At 39.2% G+C, this 20364-nt stretch overlaps 2 pseudogenes; both read right to left on the reverse strand.

The window, feature by feature from the left end:
• Positions 1-1988: 1988 nt before the first annotated feature.
• LOC149180665 (putative purine permease 5 pseudogene) lies at positions 1989-3990 on the reverse strand (annotated as a pseudogene).
• A 674-nt stretch (positions 3991-4664) lies between these two features.
• LOC149180666 (putative purine permease 5 pseudogene) overlaps positions 4665-20364 on the reverse strand; it is a 68790-nt pseudogene continuing 53090 nt past the window's right edge.

Raw genomic sequence — 20364 nt, forward strand, 5'->3', positions numbered from 1 at the left:
AGACAAGAAAATGCCCAACTATTCAACTGATCTGCAATTCACAGTGCTGGTGTAATGACCATCCTCAAGGCTCGGTTTCTTCCAAAATAATTGACCGTACCTTCACTATAGAAGAGAAGCCAAATAAATCTTTGTTGTCTTGATGTATAACCTCAAAAATTTATTGCCCAACGAGGGCCGAAATTGCAGATGTGTAAAGGATGATAAGTCTACTTTAAAAGGAAGGTCTTGACTTGTGAAATATATCTTCACTGCTTGGAGATGAGCCTTTTCTTTTATTCACAAGAAGGCCGAAATTGCAAGGGAATAGCCAATTAAAACCTTCAGTCTAACTACAAGATGGATACCCAAAATGAAATCCCAAAACCAATCAACATAAGGTTCCATAAACCTCTTTTCTTATCATTCTTCCACAGGGCTGAAAAGAGAAATTTCAGGGAAGATGTTCATTGATGTTTATACAATAGGAAGTAAATTCAATTTCCACTGATGTTCAATCTTCTGCTTGCAGTAGAATAGACACAAACAAATTCCAAATAAAAAAAAACGAAACCCAAGTTACCAATCCTCTCTTTTGATAATGTGATGTTTCCATAGAGACTGAAAAAGACTCCAGAACTTGTATTTTTATCAAATGATTATTATTGCGCTTATACTTTAGGAGGGAGGATGCATGAAGGTCTCTTGTGAGGGAGTAGCCAAAATCTCCTTTAGGAAGGAGATTTAAAAATTTTAATTCAACCTTTTTGGCACCACCAATTTTATATAAGTTTGACTGGGTGGAAAAACCCTTTTTGTGGGAGGCTATTTTCCCTTGGGGTAGATTTAAATTTTTACTTGAGGCAAAAATTAATTACATAAGGCATTTCTCTCTGAAATGAACTCCCCTATGTGCCACGGGCACTGTCTTGGGCTATTGATTTGATGTGTTAGGTGATTAAAAAGGTTCCTACTATTAGATCATTATAGGCGATTATAATAAGTTGGTTACCATAACGATACCCACACCATAATGATACCCACATTGCTATGATCCTGAAAGACATAAAATGGTGAGAAGTGATGTTGCCCCGACTTTCTTTAGCATTCTGGAGTCTCCCCATCATAACCCCATTCATAACAATGACTTGCCCAGGGAGCTCTCTTCCTATTCCCTTGGTTCCGATTTTTCCCAGCCACTTCTTTTCCAATGGCAGTGGTGTATGCATTTTTGTTTCACCTGTTTCCTATTTTGTTGCATAATTCTTATGGACCTCTTGAACAAGCTGAAACACTTGTGGGTGTTGCTTCCCATCATAAACCCCTTCGTAGCAATGGCTTGTCTGGGGAGGGCTCTCTTCTTGTTCCCATGGTTTTGATTTTTTCTAACCCCTTCTTTTTCAATAGCAATCGTCTAGGCATTGTTGTTGTACCCGTCTCTTGGTCTGTTGCATGGTTGTTATGGACATCTTGAATGTGCTAAAACACTTGTGGGTGTTGCTTCCATGGGTAAGGAAGTGGTGAAACAAGTAGCAGATTTGAAAACAGAGGTTTTCAATTACCAAACGTTGTGTGAAACAATCCAGGCGCACATTCAAGGAGAAGAGCTGCTGGAGAAGGCAATGTGTGGCGATATGGACATAATCTAGGAAGCTATAGACTATTTCAAGGTTTCCCTTCGTGATGTAGAAGAAAATAATTTGGAGAACGAAGTTATTGCATAGATCAAGTTTGGGAAATCATATTCCTCTATTTTGAAAATGGAGAAGAAAGCCCATTCCTACCACTTTCAGAGAATCAAGATTGCACTTGCCATCATGTCTATACGGATTGGAAGTTCTGAGTGGCACATGTATTCTTCCAAAGCAGTAAAAAAACACCAAAAGGGAGTATTTAAGTAGGAGAAAAGAGAGAATGTAGAAAACCACAAAGGCACTGAAAAAAGAATGAAAGAAAAGATAAGCGCGGAAGGGAAAGGGAATTCTTGTAAAAAATTCAAATGGAAGTCTTCATGCTATAGATTTTTCTTCAAAAAAATTCTTGTTAGTTAGTTGTTGCTCAACTTTGGCTTCTGTGGTAGTGCCATAAATGTATGAACAAAACCCCCAAATCGTAAGTAGGAAAAAAATAACTTTGAAGCCACCCATAGGGTCATGGAAATATACAACTTATGCAATACTAGTCACAAGGACTCGTATTGCATTAAGCACTCCAGCCATCAGTGTCAATGTCAAGTAAAGCATTACTACACTTCCTAGTATTCCAAGCTGGAAAGTTAAAACCCCCTAGAAAAGTACCATATAGTACAAAACTACCCCATGTTTAAACGCAAGTGCCTCTAACTTCATAGCTATGAAATCCTTATTTATAATTACACCAATTGTCGTAAAAATGCAACCGAACAGTGAAACCATAACCTGTTATTCTAGGACAACATGAAAATATTCCCTTCCTAATATCTTAATGAACATAAGCTCTGATAATGCAAAAAATAGGCCATGCAATGCAGAGCCTAAAATGTCCCATATGAAGCCAACAACATATTGGTGATGGCTTACACTAGTTGGCTTATCAGAGTTTGAGTCTATGCCTATAATCACAACTGTTGCAGTTATAATCACTATTGAATTCAAAGTGGAAGCATTCAACTTCTTTCCCACAATGAAATAAGCAAATATTGTAGTAAATGTGAGTGATGATGAAGCAAGAAGAGAAGCAGTTGATGCAGGCAAAAATGAATAAGCCCACACATACATTAGGTTGTTAATAGCACTAAACAAGCCAAGTACAACATATGACATAATGATTTTCCAACTAAGTGGTGTAGGTGAAATTCCTTTCTGAAAATAAAATGGAAGTAGAAAAATAGTTGTTAGAGGCCAGCCTGCTACTGCTATCCATAACAACAGCCACCTACTATTTCCACCATCAACATAGTATAGATGAGAAAGGAGGCTAGAAGCTAGAAAAGCAACAAATGTTGTTGAAATTCTTAGGAAGAAGAGCACCCAGTGAATAGGTGTTTTCCTTTCAGAAAACTTCCCTAACCTGGAATAAGTCAACCAACTTTCTGAAACTTCAAAGAACAATCTCGATTCCTGATATATACCTGCTATATTGAGACGAGTCAAATGTTAAGAACCATTCAAAGTTATAACAATATTTCAAGAATATCTCTAGATTTCCATTATCAGTGAACATACTTCTGAAATGGAAGCATCCATTAAAAAAATGTGTGCAATTTATGTGTGAAATTTGTTGTTGTGGCTACTCCTTAGTTGTTGCAGTTTAGCCCAAGGCTTGCTTTCACAATCCCATGTAATCATGTTCATGTGGTCTGGAAGCATCCATTAAAAAAATGTTTTGTTTTAGGAGATAGATACCTCTGGAGTTGCTTGTTGATTCATTTTACTTGTAGATTTTCAATGTTTGTAAGTTCCATACTTGAGAGAAAGCTATTCAACTATTTTTGATTTCAACTTCACTCTTTTGTAACTTACCATCCTAGTCAAGGACATATAAAAAAAAAAATCATATAATTAATCTCTCCAGGTAATAAATTTTCCTTTAGGGCATTTTATCTCCTAAGATCACCGAGGGAAAAGTTAAGTAGAAATAAAAGTAGCATGTTGGAGTTAATGCATGTTGGTGCTACCATAACTTTTTGCTTTTATTGATGTCTAGTTTCACATATGAAGCTCTTAATATCATCGAGCTTATCATGGGAATGTTCTTGATTGAGCTTTCCTTGATGTAGGTTGATTTATGTGTTGTTTTAGGGTTATTTGAGATCAATGACAAGTAGAGCATGTTTATACCTCTTTTAGGTATATGATTAAATTCCTATATAAATTTTAATCACTTGTGCAATTTCAATGAATAGATATGACGTCTTTAGGTACCCCATTATATGTTAACTATTAGTTAATCCCAATTATTTATGCTTGAAAGATTTAATACAAAGTAGGTATTTGGCTGACCTTTTTGAGAATAAGCATCTATGCAGGCCATTTAATTGAATTCCCACAGAGACATGCATAGATAATGTATCTCTCTTTAAATTAATCTAATTAGTTGTTGCCTTATCTATGAATGGTTGAGAACTTCAAAAAATACCTGAAATTTTTTTCAAAAGAGTTTGAGAACTTTGACTGTCAGAATGAGTTTCCAGAGGATAAGAAATGGACATGTTATAATAATATTTCAAGAATATCTCCAAATCTGCAATTTCTACAGGGATTGAGTTTGTTCAATGCTAAGAGAGGAAACAAACAGTCGAGAAAGCTTCTTTCCAACAATCTTTACAGGTGGGTAGTGAGGGTGATCATAATGAAATCCAGATGGGGAAACATCCCATATCCTCATTACCCTTTTTTACTCGTGAGGAACAACAACAAGATCTTGAAGAATCAAATCTATCAAATTTGAAACATCACAGACATGAATCAACTCATGCCAATATGGAACTTTCTGTTGTTCCTGCTAATGATATTTTTTGTCTTGGTTCATTCGAAGAGCATACAAACATCAAGAAATGACTTGAGAAGAAGCAAGGTAAAGTGGAGAAAATGATCAACTTAGAACTTATCACAAACCCTTCAATACTACAAACAAATATCTATATGGAAGGGAAAGGGAATTCTTGTAAAAAATTCAAATGGCAGGCTTCACATTGTACATGTTTCTTAAAAAAAATTATTGTTAGTTAGTTGTTGCTCAGCTTTGGCTTCTATGGCAGTACCATAAATGTATGAACCAAACCCCCAAATCACAACTAGGATAGAAAGAACTTTGAAGCCACCCACAAGGTCATGGAAACATACAACTACCCCAATACTAGGCACAAGGACTCGTAATGTGTTAAGTACTCTAGCAATCAGCATCGATGTCAGGTAAAACATTGCTATAGTTCCTAGTATTCCAAGCTATAAAGTTAAAGGCCCCCCATAAAAGTACCATGTAGTATGAAACTTCCCCATGTTTAATGCATATGCCTCTAACTTCATAGCTATGAAATCCTTTTTTTAAATTATACCAATTGTTGTAAAAATGAACCTAAATAGTGAAACCATAACCTGTTATTCTAGGAAAACATGAAAATATTCCCTTCCTAATATCTTAATGAACAGAAGCTCTGATAATGAAAAAAAATTAGGCCATGCAATGCATGTTAATCAAGGTTCTCATTGATGTCAACATAGCATTATTGGAGATGGTGAATATTCATGTGATGTCAATGAACCTCATGTAATCCCCAGGTGCTAAGGATGCCATTAATGAAGAAAAACCTAGGTGCTAAGGTTTCTCTTACATTATGAAGATGCCAAGCCACTAATGAATAAGTCTAGTATAAGATGCCCATGATGCTCTAAAACATGAAGATTGATGTTCATAGTGATCTAGTCTTTCAATGTCAATTATGTTTCCAATATACAAACCCTAGAACTATCCTTATAGTGGGAATATGATATCTTTGCTCTTGATGAAGAGGCCTTAAAACCATGATGATTTCCTTGCTCATGTGAAGAAGCCATAACCTAAACATTTATTAAGTTAATGACTTAGATGACTATACATAATGACATGGTTAGAGACCACATGATGATATGGAGGACCATATGATGACATGGAGATGATATGATGACATAGTTGAAGACATGACAATGGAGATCATATATGACACACTTGTATAATGGTTGGAGACCTCACTTAAAGCCCTAATGACCTCATTATGTCCCAAATACCTTATACATAGAAAAATTCAAGAACAATCATAAAGAAAAATACTTTTTGTCACCTTGGAGGCATCATATCAACTTGGCTCCTTCACCATCTTGAAGAGGACTCCTTCCTCTTTCCAATGAACCCTCAAGTTCAAAGATCCTATTTTTTAAGCTAGTTGACCTACACTCACACACCTATGTCAACCTCCCACTAGAAAGGCATGTCCCTTCATCTCAATTAAAATCCATATAAATAAAGGCTCGGACTCTCATTTCAAGACAAGGAACTCAGTCAAGGATTACATAAAGATGAAAGTAGTGAACACTACAACACCGAGAAGAGGAGAATTAGAGGATGAGAATAATTTTTTTGGACCTATGACACACTAAGAGGTGCGACCTCTAGAAAACTTGGACTTGTGATATATTGAGAGCTCAAACCTGTAGTGATATCTCAACAAGCTTGGACAAGTGTTTTTGGCTTGAACAGACCCATACATTCTTCACTTATGAACTTGGACTTGTGGAGTAATGACTAATCAACTTAGCAACTTGAACTTTATCAACATAATTCACCACAGTCGGTCCTAATCATCTCAGGCTCAAACTTGTAGTAACATCTAGAAGACTCGGACCGGTGCCTTTATATCTTCGATTGTGGATTTGGTGGCTTAGTCTTGTTGGAGAGCTCAGTGCTAGATAGTGACTAGAATTTGGAGCAGTCATCCATCTGTAGAAGCTTCTTGTTTGGAGACGTTGAAGATCCATTAATATTAAAACAATTTTTCCAATGTGGATTAAAGGAAGACAATCAACTATAGGATATCAGACTATAGAAAAGACCTGGCCTAAGTTTGACACAGTAAGAACAGGGATCTAGTGAACTATTGGACAAGTGAAGTAATCCCTGCAAACATTTTCATCTTTGCACCATCTTTGAGTAGACTTTAAGTAGTATTGAAGACTTTGAGATAGCTTAGGTCACCGGTATATTAACTCAGTTTGAGAGCCCTCAGAATTGCTTATAGTTATGTCTTGGACAGCTACCTTTGGAGGCTAGAACTGTGACATATCTCCAATTTGGGCAATCACCATAGAAACTTAGGATTGGACTTAAGAAATAACTCCAATCTATGGAGTGTTGGACTTGGACAGTCAACCATTAGGCTGACCTTGGAGGCACAATCTTAGAGTTCGATATAATCTCAGACCAAGAAGTATTTGGAGTCTTGGACAATGGAAGTTTGGAAAGGAAGACAAGCTTGTGGGCATTGAATAGTTCGAAGGCATGAACTATGAATGAATTGTGACTTGATTAGTGGAGTGAAGAACTAAAGGCTCAGAAATTCAGACTTTGAAGATTAGTTTTGAAGACACTAGGATCACTTGTGAAGTGACCTCGAAGACTTTCTTGTGAAAACTCTTTTGGAGCAGTGCTAGAGCATACATCATTTCTCTTGAATCCATTTGAAGACCTCTTGAAGTATTGAAGGCCTTCATGATGCAACCTTGAAGAATTTTTGATAACTTGAAGAGCAGTTGGAGATGATCTTGACCATGCCTTGGAGAGTCATATAGAAGCCTATTGGAGACATTATTGGAGACCATGATTCATTGTTGATGTCATCATGAGGTGACCTTGGAGAATTTTTTGGGTAATATGAAGATTTGTGGAGACACATTCATGAGAAGACAAGGTTTTCATTGATGAAATAATTTGGAGGAGGCATTGTTGAAGATAGGCAGGGCTCGTTGAAGAAGATATTGGGAGTCGTGAAGAATCATTAAACCTATCTTAACAAATTGAAGCTGAGGGTTGGAGCCCTAGAGGTAGGAGCATCATAGAGATAAGGTTGGTTCCTTAGAAGATAGTGTTGGAGCCCTAGAGGATAGGAGTCCTTAAGAGACCAGGTTGGAGCATGTACCAAAGATAGGGTTGGATCCCTAGAGGTTGGTGCCTCAAAGTGACAAGGTTGGAGCCTTGGGAAGTCCAAGTTGGTGCTTGGAAAACTACAGGTTGAAGCCCGGGAGATTGAAGATTGGTGTCTTCATCTAGGTTTGGATCCCTACACATTATTGTATTGAATTTATTGTAAAGAAGAAATTAATAAAAGTATTTATTCTTATTTTTCATTTTGTATTCTAATTATAAGTGATCTAACTGGTAAAAATAACAATTGAAAATAAATACTGAAGGAATACTGATTCACCCCCCCTCTTAGTATTTCCAACAATTCGAATCAGACCCAGTATCTTCACTCAAATCCTAACAACTTGAAAGTAGATCCTTAGAACACAAATGGCAAAGCCAAGGAAGAAAGTCTCCAATCCTTCTAAATATTTCTCTTCTTCAACCATGAAAATCGAAGACAATCAAATTGGGAGAGTTCCATGGTTCAATTGAAACTTTGATATATGGAAGGTGAGAATGAGGAATTTCTTAATGGCTCAAGATGTTTAAGTATGGGAATTAGTGATTACTGAAATCGCGATGGAAGGAGAATCCAAGGAGTATAATGCAAAAGCGATGAAGCCAATCTTGAATGGGCTACTAGATCCTATAAAGGTCAAAGTGGAAAAATGTTCATCAGCAAAAGATATGTGGGACAAACTTCATGATCTTCACTCAAAAGGAGCATTGACCATGACTGCTAGTTAAGAATATGATGGAAACCAAGAAGGAAATCTAGAACCCATTAACGAAGCTGAAAACAAGAGTGAATCTATCAAGGCCAAAGAAGACCTAGAAGATGAAGAAAATAAACAAGACTTCAAAGAAAATCTCATGGAAATACTTATAGCTTCCCTAGAAGAGATTAACCGTTTGAAAAAAGAAAATTAGGAGCTTAAGAAGCAATTACAAGATGGTGACCATAACCTTGAAAATACAAGGAAGGAAGTTGACCTATTCAAGCTTCAGGTTCAAGAAATAGATAAGGAGCTCACCAAGCTAAAGGAGGATTGTCATCAAAACAAGAAAATACATCATGAAGAAGTCATATCCATGAAAAATAAACTGGATAAAGCAAAGAAAAAGGAATACACTTTTCCAAGCCACCTTGAACAAAGACACGGTACCTTGAACAAACTTGAAGTAGAATTTAGTCAATACAAGGAAGAGTTTCCTCCCTTAGATCTCAACTAGAATAAGCAAATAAATAAGCACAAAAAGTTGAGAAGGCGATGGAAGCTTTGGCACTCATATAAGGACAAGATGATGATGCAGAAAAGGAAAGAAATACCATGATATGACAACTAGAATAAAAGGATGATGACATCTCCAAATTAAGATAAAAAATATCTTCACTTAAGGCCCAATCATGTGAAGAAACCAAGATGAAGGAATAAATGAAGATTAGTCTATCAAAGAAGGATGAAGAATGCAAGAAAATGAAAGAAGAATTTGTCTTTCTTAAAAAGGAAGTTGACTTGGTGAATAAGAGTCTAAAGATATCTAAAAAACTATATGACATCCTAAGTCATAAAAGATCTCCTCTTCAATAAATCAGGTCTTGGCTATACAGGTAAACCCTCAAATAAGAATGATGCAAACCCTAATGCTTCAAAAAATAAGGATGTGGAAAATCTTGGAAGAAATGTTGATGCTTCCAGTTCGAGCAAAGATAAGGAGAAGAGTCAAGATGACATTGGAAGAAATCCTACTCCAAGAAGACTTACAGATGGTGTCAAGAATGCAAGAGGCAATGGATATCATCAAAGGATCCCAAGACAAAATGAATTTGGAAGTACATCAAGACAATCTCCATCCTGAAGGTACCAAAGTATATTTTTTGGTTATTGCTATTCTTGTACAAATTTTGGGCACATGGAAAATGATTGTAAGGCATACCATAAGGACAAATATAATGGTCTTGTCAGTCTCCTAGAAGCAACTTCGCAACAAGAACTCATGCTTCCTCATACATGAATAAGATGGGATGCTTCAATTTCCATAAAATTGGACATATGGCTCATGATTGTAACTTGACTTGGGTCCCTAATCAAGCTAAAAACATGACTACCAAGCAAGAATAGAAAGTTACACAAGTATGGAGAAGGAAAAAAATCGGATCTGAAAGTCTCTTGAACACTCAAGCCAACAATGCATGTTGTTGATTTGATGAAGACGTCCTTGGCAAATGTAATATTCCAAGTGTTTGATGATGAGACTCTACCAAAAAAGAGACCATCCATACAGTTAGGGGGATCTTGTGATTATTCTTGCATAAGCTATCCATGAAGAGCCCTATGAAACCCTTGATGAGTCACACATGGACAATCTTGATAGATCATCTCTCGGGAGTACCTCCATTAAAGAACATAATCCTTTACTCATCTGATGGACCATTGTTTAATATGTCTTCCATTTGATCACAAAGCAAGCAATCTTTCTTGAGATAGAGGAGTTTATGCAGGCAGGGGGAGTTGGTTCATTACATGAAGAAATGAAAACACATCTATAATGGACCACATTGCCAGAAGGAAGAGCACCTTGACAGAGGGAGCAACATATCTATCACAAAGAACTATCATTGAAGAAAATACAATGGGAGAAACATATCAAGAAGAAGATTGATAGGGAGAGTACTTGGGCACCTAGTTTTCCATTGATGTCAAAGGGGGAGAGAATGTTTGAAGGGAAAGAATATTGACATGAATGACAAAGGGGGAGATTGTTAGTCAAGGTTACCATTGATGTCAATATAACATTAATGGAGATGGAAAATACCGTGTGATGTCAATGAACCTGTGGTAGCGGATACAACCACCCTCCAAAATTTTGCCTTAGCTTTGTTTTGGAGCCTCCCTCCTGACCATCCTTAGCGGCATTTTCAATCACATCAGCTTCAACTGTTTCATAGAGTCTTGTCAGCCTGTGCATGCAAGTGTGTTTCACCCCCTTCATAGGCTACTTTCTGGACTTAGTGTCAGTTGCTGGTTGAGTAGCTCCCTCTGGGAATTGCACAATTCGGGAGGGGAACCAACCTTCCCTCCAGAAATTGCACAAACCCTTGTGCAATTATTCCTGACAATATTCCTCCCAAAAATTGTGCAATTCATCCCTCAACAACTGATTAGCCCAGAAATTGTGTAATTCTGGGTAGCAATCACCTGCTGCTCCCAGACATTGTGCAATCCCTCTGGGACAGCTAGCCCAACAGTTAGCAGAAATTGTGCAAGTCAAGCCAGGCAACCTCTTGGGCTCAGAAATTGAGAAATACAGTCAGACAAGCTTCCTTAAGAAAATTATGAGGTCTAACCTAGGATAGCTGCTCAACTTAGAAATTGTGCAATACTGTCAAACATGCTTCCTTGAGAAAATTGCGCAGTCTGACTCGGGACAGTTGCTCAGCCCAAAAATTGTGAAATCCTAAGAGACAGTCACTTGTTCCTCCCAGAAATTGTGCGATACCTATGGGACAACCATCTCTGCTCAGCCCAGAAACTACGCAGATTTTCATCCCAGGCTCGCAGACCAATGCATGTGCCTTCAGGTTGACCGGTTCCCTCCAGGATTAAGCAAAACTGATTTGCATGCATGGACTGCTTCTCCCAAGGTAGCATGCAAAGGAATCCCTTGATTCAAGGATTTGTTTTTAGTAGCTAGAGGTTACATGCAAGGATAATTTCAAAAGCCTCCCGCCAAGTGTCGCCTTTCCTAGAGTTGTAGCATGTGCATCACAACATCAATTTTATTAAAACTCATCAACCAGATGCCGCAGAGCTCATTCCTCACATCTCAGAGTCATCGACACATTCAACTCAGCTATTTTGGGGTAAGCCTGCCTTTCATGTCTTGCATTGCATTTATGTCACTTTTTATGTTTTGCTTTGTGTGAGTGTTGTCTGCTTGATTTCAGTGAGCACTTGCTTTTGTTTTGATATATTTTAGCTTGTAGAAGCATCGTTTTAGTTTTTGTTCGCATCTCACCGTTGTCGTATGCATGACACTGTTTTTTTATCGATGGTCGTCATTGTGGCGACTCACCTCACACACATACATGCTTTCTCATTTTATGAATCTTGCACTTGCTATTTACACATATGATCATTCACTCTTGTTTGCACTCATCTCACCATGCATTCAGACTTCTCATGCTTTTAGTTGCCCATCAGCCTGACTAGACTGCCTTGGCCCAGATCGTGCCTTTCCTGACTAGCACTATGCATTTCTGAAAGCGAAGGCTCTACCTTCCCTCTAGAAATTGCGCAAGTCTGGCCTAGCACTGACTTCCAGGTTTGCATTACACAATTCTTGGGAGCAATGTCCTGTTTGCCCTAGAAACTGTGCAATGTAGTTTGCTAGTTGCATGTCATTGTTGACTAAAATTGTGCATTGCACAATTTCAGTCCTCAACAAGCTAGGCTAGAATGTGCTTTGTGCAGTTCCAGTGGTCAGTTAGCCTCCCGACAACCCAGACTGTGCCTTGCGTAGTTTTGGCAGTCAGTCTCCCGACCTCCCTTCGGAAATTATGCAACCTTCACATTCAATCACACAGGTATGTTGCAGGTCAATCCTCAAGTTTGTTTTGGTTTTCAACTGACAGATTGTTTGCCATGAGTGTTGCTATATCTGCAGGCATCATAGGTGTTTGCCTATCTCTCAGTAGCACAAGTACAACGACTTCTACAAAGACATCAATTTTTTCATGGAAAAGGATATAAAGATCAATGGAAATGAAATCCCATCGAGCAGCACCATCAGCAGCAGTAGAAGGAAGCACACATGCACGTGACGAATGCAAGAGGAAGGTTGTCGACAACATAGAGGCAGAGCAAAGTTGCCAGTTCAAAGCAGATCCACTCATGATGAAAGCAACTTTAGAGATTGAGGCTATGAGGTGACAACGTGACATGAAGATCACGTGATGACAAAGAATGGAGCAGAGAAAGAGTTGCATGTGCTGAATCAACAACTCAAGGAAGAATAAGAGCTTCACAGACAAGAGAATAATTTGCAGTAGGAACAGGTACAATAGGGGGTGCAACATGTACAGATGGATGAAACTGCGCCTGTACAAGTTATGGATCCATCCCAGCAGTTGGCATGGAGCAGACAAGGTGAGCAGTGTTGTCGATTGCATGCAAGGGAATTCAACAACATGCATGTCATTGTGCACATGCATGCGATCCCACTCATTTGGCACACTCACCAAGGAGAAGACAAGAATCAAGTCCAACTGGAGATGAACATGTATTTTGACAAGTCGATGTGCACGACCACTAGCACATGTTTGGATATTAGCGCAAACACTATGCATCAACATGTTGTCGGTCTGGTCGCACCCAGGACGACCATGCGCATGCTATCAGATGAGTTGGACAAAGGAGCCATATCAGTGTACCTGGATGCAATGGGGGCAAGAGTTTGCTTTAGCAAGATGTCACCATTGAGCACACAGACACCATCACGGATGAACAAACTTGACATCAATTCGCCACCATCAAACATCATAAGGATGTCAAAGAGTTGGCCTCACCACAACGGTCTGATTATTAGTGATGTCTTGCATGGTTTTCTCAAACCATTGTGTCTCACATGGGTACATGTGCAGGTTGTATGTAACGTCTTGCCAAGTGTAAGTTCAAGTATCGATAGTGGATGTAATATTCATAGAGTAGATGAAGATTCATGAGAGTAGATGAACTATCACAAAGGGAAATGTCAAGGGCCACCCCACCCTTTGTTATAAATAGTCCCTCATAACTCATTGTAGAGGCTTTTGGTTGGCCAAGATTGGATAGGACTATCTTAGAGAAAGCTTGGACATTATTGTAATGTGCCTTGGCTTCTCCATTGCACAGAGCTAGTATATCTCTTTAGAGGAGCAGGCGGTTATGGTTGTAACGTTTCGCTATCAGAACTAGTGGTTGGACATGGATGTATTGTATGACTGGAACTTACACTTCCTAATATAATAGAGCCAACACATTTCATGCATATGTCATATTGTATTCCATCTATCTTGTTTACTCTAAATGGTATATGTATCTGTTTTCTTACACATGCATGTATGGACTATTCTGTATAAGTATGTATGAATCTTACTAAAATGTGTTGATTAGTTTAACAATCACTTTGGATTGTTACCTAACTTTATTTCTAGCTGGTGATGCATCTTTGCTCACATGTTCCCTTCCAAGTCGAGTACTATTACAGATTTCCAAGGAGTGCACTCACCCAACTTTCCATGTGTTAGAAACGTTCATGCATCTTCCTTGTCTCGCTTAAACTGTCACACCCTTTGCTACCAACAGGGACATCTTACTTGCCTCTATGAAAAATCACGGTCAAGGCATCACCTTACGACCTACTGATGGATGTTCTGATGAACAGGCCAGTCTGTTGCTTGCATACACACTTCACGAATCTCTACATTGGTGGCTATGCATCTTACCAGTTGATAGCGTGCACTCACTTGAGCACTTCTGTGATCTCATTGAAAACACTTTCTATCATTTTGATCCAGAACATCTTGACCAAAAACTATTACAACAACAGAAGGCTCTACATGAGTCGCCTATGGATTTTTGGCAGCGCTTCCGTGATTTGCAATTTCAAGATCCGAAGATCTAGATGAAGTTTTTCTATCTTTTGGATAGTTTTGAGTATTGTCTTAAGAAATATTCCCATCCCAAGAAGAAGTTTGAACTCAAGCCTTGCTCAACATTTTTCAGTGATGGAGCTGCAAAATCACAGACGAATATGGTCACTGTCACAAGTGACTATCTATCGTCCCCTCATCAAACAGCTCCTCCACCACAAAGTGATGCGGGAGATCATGCTCACACATATGTTTAGTTGTCACATCCTCCCAACATCACTTTGTTTAATTTTCTTGCAGATTTGGTTGTGAATCCATCAAGTTGTCATATGAATTTTGTACCACAACCTCCGTCTTCGTACTCGGATGATCCTCCAGATGATACTGTCTTGTGTTCTTCCATTCCATAATCTACACTTGTTGTGAACGAGGATCAAGCCACTAACGGAGTTGGTGTTGCACAACCAACATACGATGTCATTTATGAATAGTATGACTAGGAGCTTGAGCATCAACAGTCAACAAAGGATGACTCCCTTCTGTCTGAGCCTCCTCCGTTCTTTCCTGAAATCTTTGGTGAACCTGCCATCCATGATTTCACATGTGTATCTTTATCTATGGATGCACCCATTGTTGGTCACTCGTAGGACATACCGGATGTCAGTCCATCATCTAACAATGTAGAGGATAAATTATTCATTGAAAATCCACTTGATCTTTCATCTACCTTTTCTAGAAACACAAAGGATGAATTTGTTCGTTGCTCATCTACCCCTATGTTTGATTTATCAGATCATGAGGATGCCGATGAAAACATTGATTTTTCTGATCATGGCTATCGTCATAGATTTACTCCCATATTCGATCACAATCATGATTCTATCTTAATTAATTTTTCGAAGCCACTTGTTTATGAGGATCTATCTGACGACAAAGTTGAAACACCCTAGACTATTGTGACACTTCAGCCCGAGCTGATGGTTATGTCAAGCTCTCGCTATCCTGAGGTTGGTTTCACTTCTGATCATGATATTGTTCGATCACCCGAGGCTCCTCATCACTCCTTTTTATGCGTTGAAGATCAATATCACATAGATCATGCCTCCTCCACTCAAACTACACGATCCCATCACTCATGCATTAGAGGAATCTTACATTGCAAGCACACGTGAACGACACAAGTTGTGTTTGTTTCTTTGTTTGCTTGCATGTCATAGTCAAGAGTATGCATATGCTTCAAAGCTACATGCAGTGTCGCACAACACAGTGATAAGTCCACGGACCACATGTCATGTACTTGCACTCACTTATGTCTTGTGGACACTTTGAAACATGAAGTGTGTTTGTCTTCATTGTTATATCTTTCTTGTTTGTTGGTTCATACAACCGGGTTTCTCGCGGACCAAGCCTTCACGAACATGGGTCAACCAATGCGTCGGTGACTGCATTGGAAATATCACTTCACCTGATCAAGCCCATACACTATTAGTTTAGGAGCAGGAGTAGTGTTTTCTTTCAGTTTGTTTTCTTGCATGCATGTTTGCATACTTTCTTTGCTTGTTTGTTAGTTTTCTTGCTTGTTTGCTTACTCATTTTTCTTTTTCATTTACTTATGCTTCTACTTTGCTTTGTTGTTTGTTTGCTTTTTTTTGTTCATAGGTTAGTTTTGCATGAAACCATGCACGACTCTTGAAACAAGCTGGGTAAAAGTACAAGAGGCCTTGTGCAACTATCACTACTTGGTTATCTATCATCCTGCCTCTGTATGAATAACTTGTTACTTTTGGTCCATGATACGTCGATGGAAAATGCGTACTGTTCGAAATGAACCTTGGTGAAAGCACAACGCTTACATGCTAACTAGTATCACCTACTCTAGTCAGTTTTTTTTTTGGGTTAATCCTTGTCAGCTCAGTCAAGTAGAGTAAGGTGAGTGGGAAAACCTTAACAAGCATGTCAGAGGTATATAATAAATTACTTCTTTGAAGGAACAACCTCTTCTGCTCTCAATAAGTTGGTATCCCTCTTCCACCTCTAAAATGAATAAGTGCTATGCATAGTTATGAAAAATGAAAAATTTCAAAAATGAAAAATGAATAATGTGAAAGAAGAGAAAGGCTTCCTGCATAGAGTGGTGATGCAAGTAACTCTGCCAGGGTACTTACCAGGCTCGTTGGCAACGGATTGATGCTTGTGTTCCTGCGTGACTCTGCCAAGGTACTGTCCAGTCCTGCTGGCAGTGGAGCAACACCAAAGATGAAACTAAGACTCTGATTACTATACTGTTTGTGCACCAATATACCGCTCATACCCAATTGAAACCACTGTGTTGGTTTGGCTTGGAATGTGTGTCGACCAACCAAGGGCTTGACAGATGCTACATCTAAATCAAGCAAGTGTGAAAACCAAGATGATCAGAGAACTGAACAATACTTCTAGAGGTGTTAGACTTACTTTTCACGAACAATGTCCATTCAGGGAGCTGGAGTTATACCAGTGTGCCCCCAAGTGTTGTAGTGGCTACAACCGCCCTCCAAAATTTTTCCTTAGCTTTGTTTTGGAGCCTCCCTCATGACCATCCTCAAAAACATGTCTTGCACTATCAAGCACATCAACTTTAGCTGTTTCATAGAGTCTTTTCAACCTGTGCATGTAAGTGTGTTTCACCCCTTTCACAGGCTACTTTTTAGACTTAGTGTCAGTTGCTGGTTGAGAAGCTCCCTCTAGGAATTATGCAATTCTAGAAGGGAACCAACCTTCCCTCCAGAAATTGTACAAACCCAACTAGACACCTAGTTGGGCTTTAGAATTTCGCAATTATTCCTGACAATCTTCCTTCCAAAAATTATGCAATTCATCCCTGGACAACTCCTCAGCCCAAAAATTGTGTAATTCTCAACAACAGTCACCTGCTACTCCCAGAAATTGCACAATCCCTCTAGGATAGCCAACCCAACTGCTAGCAAAAATTGCGCAAATCTAGCTAGGTAGCCTCATGGGCTTAGAAATTAAGCAATACAGTCAGACAAGCTTCCTTGAGAAAATTGCAAGCTCTGACCCAGGATAGCTACTCAACTCAAAAATTGCGCAATCCTGTGAGACATGCTTCCTTGAGAAAATTGCGCAGTCTGATCCAGGATAGTTGCTCAACCTAGAAATTGCGCAATCCTGGGAGACAGTCACCTATTCCTCCCAGCAATTGTGCAATCCCTCTAGGGCAACCATCTCCGCTCAACCAAAAACTGCGCATATTTTCATCCCAGGCTCGCAGATTGATGCATGTGCCTTCAGGTTGGCTGGTTCCCTCCAAGACCAACAAAACTGATTTGCATGCATGGACTTCTTCTCCCAAGGCAGTGTGGAAAGGTATCCTTTGATTCAGATATCTATTTTTAGCAGCTAGAGGTTACATGCAAGGATCGTTTCAGAAACCTCCCGCCAAGTGTCGCTTTTCTTAGATTTGTGGCATGTGCGTCATAACCTTGATTTTATTAAAACTCATCAACCAAACACTGCAAAGCTCATTCATCACAACGAATTTGCAGCTCTGACATCCCACCTTTCATCTAGGAGTCATCAGCACATTCAGTCCTTAGTAGGCCAGGCTGGACTATGAATTATGTAGTTCTAGTAGTCAGTCAGCCTCCTGACATCTTAGACTATGCCTTGCGCAGTTTTGGCAGTCAGTCAGTCCTCAAGTTTGTTTTGGTTTTCTATTGACAGATTTCTTGCCATGAGTGTTGCTATGTCTCTCGGCATCACTGGTGTTCATCTATCTCTCAGCAGTACAAATACAATGGCTTCCAGGAGAGAAGAGTCAAAGACACTATTAAGAGTGCAACTGGGGATGCAGTCGGTCAAGTGTCTATGAACTTGCCTATCCACGAAGACATCAAGTTGTTCATGGACAAGGATATCAAGATCAATGGCAACGACATCACAGTGAGCAACACCATCAGCAGTAGTAGAAGGCAACACACCTGCATGCGATGAATGCAAGAGGAAGGTTGTTGACAACATAGAGGCAGAGCAAAGCTGCAAGTTCAAAGCAGATCCACTCATGACGAAAGAAGCTTTGGAGATTGAGGCTATGAGGTGATGACGCGACATGAAGATCATGCAAAGGAAGAGAAAAAAACAAAGAGGAGTTGCATGTGTTGAAGCAACAACTCAAGGAAGAATAGGAGCTGCATAGACAAGAGAATGAGTTGTAGTAGGAACAGGTAAAACAGGCGGTGCAACATGCACAAATGGATGAAACTGCACCCGTATAAGTTATGAATCCATCCTAGAAGCTAGTATAGAGCAGACAAGGTGAGCAGTGTTGTTGATCGCATGCAAGGGAATTAAATAGCATGCATGTCATTGTGCACATGCATGCGATCCCACCCATTTGGCATACTCATCAAGGCGAATACAAGAAGCAAGTCCAATTGGAGCTGAACATGTATTCTGACAAGTCGATGCGCATGACCACTAGAGCATGCTTGGAGATCAGCACAGACACTATGCATCAACATGTTATTGGTCCAGTCACACCCAGGATGACTGTCATGGATGAATAAGCTTGGCATCAATTCACCACCATCGACCATAACAAGGATGTCAAAGAGTTGGTCTCACAACAACAGTCTAAGTGTTATTAATGTCTTGCATGGCTCACTCGAACCATTTTGTCTCGCATGGATGCATGTGCAGGTTGTATGTAATGTCGTGTCAAGTGTAAGTTCAAGTGTCGATAATGGATGTAACAATCATAGAGTAGATGAAGAGTCATGGGGGTAGATAAACTGCCAAAAAGGGGAATGTCAAGTGCCACCCCACCCTTTGCTATAAATATTCCCTTATAACTCATTGTAGAGGCTTTTGGTTAGCCAAGCTTCAATAGGACAATCTTAGAGAAATCTTGGATAGTATTGTAACACGCCTTGGCTTCTCCACTATGTAGAGCTAGTATATCTCTTTGGAGGACTAGGCGGTTGTGGTTGTAACGTTCAGCAATCAGAGCTAGTGGTTGGAAATAAATGTATTGTATGACTAGAACTTACATTTCTTAATATAAAAGAGCCAACACGTTTCATGCATATGTCATATTGTATTCTGGCTATCTTGTTTACTCTAAATGGTATATGTATCTGTTTGCTTACGCATTCATGTATGGACTATTCTGTATAAGTATGTATGAATCTTGATGAAATGTGTTGATTGGTTTAACCATCACTTTGGATTGTTAGCTAACTTTCTTTTCATCTGGTGATGCATCTTTGCTGATGTGTTCCCTTCCAAGTCGAATACTATTACAGGTTTCCAAGGGGTGCACTCACCCCACTTTTCGTGTGTTAGAACCATTCATGCATCTTCTTTGTCTCGCTTTAGTGGTCACACACTTGCTACCAACAGGGACATCTTACTTTCCTTTATGTGAAGTGGTGGTGAAGGCATTACCATACGACCCACTGCTAGGACTCCTACACCAAATGGTCTGAGGTCTAATTGGGAATTCTTACTAGGGAGATCCATTGACATGTTGGTGGGTCCAGAGCCATCAACAGAACCTCATGCAATCACTAGGTTCTAAGGATGCCATTAATGAAGCAAACCCTAGGTGCTAAGGTTACTCTTACATTATGAATATGTCAAGCCACTAATGAAGAAGGCTAGTCTAAGATTCCCATGATGCTCTAAAACATGAAGATTGATGTTCATAGTGATCTAGTCTTTGAGTGTCAATTATGTGTCCAATATACAAGCCCCAGAACTATCCATGTGGGAATATGATATCCTTGCTCTTGATGAAGAGGCCCTAAAACCATGATGATGTCCTTGCTCATGTGAAGAAGCCTTAACCTAAACATTTAATAAGTTGATGACTTAGATGACTATACATAGTTGGAGACCACATGATGATATGGAGGACCATATGATGACATGGAGATGATATGATGACATAGTTGAAGACATGACAGTGGAGATCATATATGACACACTTGTATAATGGTTGGAGACCTTACTTAAAGCCCTAATGACCTCATTCTGTCCCAAATACCTTATACATAGAAAAATTGAAGAACAATCACACAGAAAAATACTTTTTGTCACCTTGGAGGAATCCTATC

This window comes from Pinus tabuliformis, chromosome 3_2 (genome assembly GCF_031772625.1).
Source record: "Pinus tabuliformis cultivar Carrire ecotype Pingquan chromosome 3_2, CPIR1, whole genome shotgun sequence".
Lineage (NCBI taxonomy): Eukaryota > Viridiplantae > Streptophyta > Pinopsida > Pinales > Pinaceae > Pinus > Pinus tabuliformis.